This window comes from Otolemur garnettii, unplaced genomic scaffold (genome assembly GCF_000181295.1).
Source record: "Otolemur garnettii isolate 467f Iridium unplaced genomic scaffold, OtoGar3 scaffold00325, whole genome shotgun sequence".
In the NCBI taxonomy this organism is placed as follows: Eukaryota; Metazoa; Chordata; class Mammalia; order Primates; family Galagidae; genus Otolemur; species Otolemur garnettii.
In genome coordinates, this window is record NW_003852720.1 from 354,865 (window position 1) to 355,769 (window position 905).

Here is a 905-nt window from a genome sequence, read left to right on the forward strand (position 1 = left end):
CCCAGGAGTTGGAGGTTGCTGTGAGCTGTGTGACACCACAGCACTCTACCCAGGGCGATAAAGTGAGACTCTGTCTTTACAAAAAAAAAAATGTGGAACGCTTCACAAATTTTCGTGTCATCCTTGCTCAAGGGCCATGCTAATCCTCTCTGTATCCTTCCAATTTTAGTATATGTGCTGCTTAAGCAAGCACAATACTGGGTTAATTTCTATTGTTAGTAGAGAAAGGTTCTCACCCTTGCTTAAGCTGGTCTCCTACTCTTGAGCTCTGTGCATCTTCCTCCCTTAGCCTCTCAGAGTGCTAGGATTATAGACTTGAATCATCAAGCCCAGCAACATGAAAATAATTTTTTTTTTTTTGACCAGGGCTGGGTTTGAACCCGCCACCTCTGGCATATGGGGCCGGCGCCCTACCCTTTTGAGTTAGAGGTGTCACCTAACATGAAAAGAAGTTTGTGCTCGGCATCTGTGGCTCAGGCAGCTAAGGTGCCAGCCATATACACTGGATCCAACGGGTTCAAATCCAGCCCGGGCCTGCCAAACAACCATGACAACTATAACCAAAAAATAGCCGGGCGTTGTGGTGGGGGCTTGTAGTCCTAGCTACTTGGGAGGCTGAGCCAGGAGAATCGCTTAAGCCAGGACTTGGAGGATGCTGTGAGCTGTGATACTATAGCACTCTACCCAGGGCAAAAGCTTGAGGCTCTGTCTCAAATATATATATATAGCAGGGCATTGTGGCAGGCACCTGTAGTCCCAACTACTCAGGAGGCTGAGACAAGAGAATGGACTAAGCCCAAGAGCTAGAGATTGCAGTGAGCTGTGCCACCATGACACTCTACCTAGGGCGACAAAGTGAAATTCTGTCTCAAAAAAAAAAAAAAAAAAGGTGGGCATTGTGGAGG

At 47.3% G+C, this 905-nt stretch overlaps 1 non-coding gene across 1 annotated transcript; it reads right to left on the reverse strand.

Annotated features, from left to right (window-relative positions):
* Positions 1 to 86: 86 nt before the first annotated feature.
* LOC111722707 lies at positions 87 to 193 on the reverse strand. The gene has a single exon (XR_002771410.1). It is a non-coding gene; the product is annotated as a U6 spliceosomal RNA (small nuclear RNA).
* Between the last annotated feature and the right edge of the window lie 712 nt (positions 194 to 905).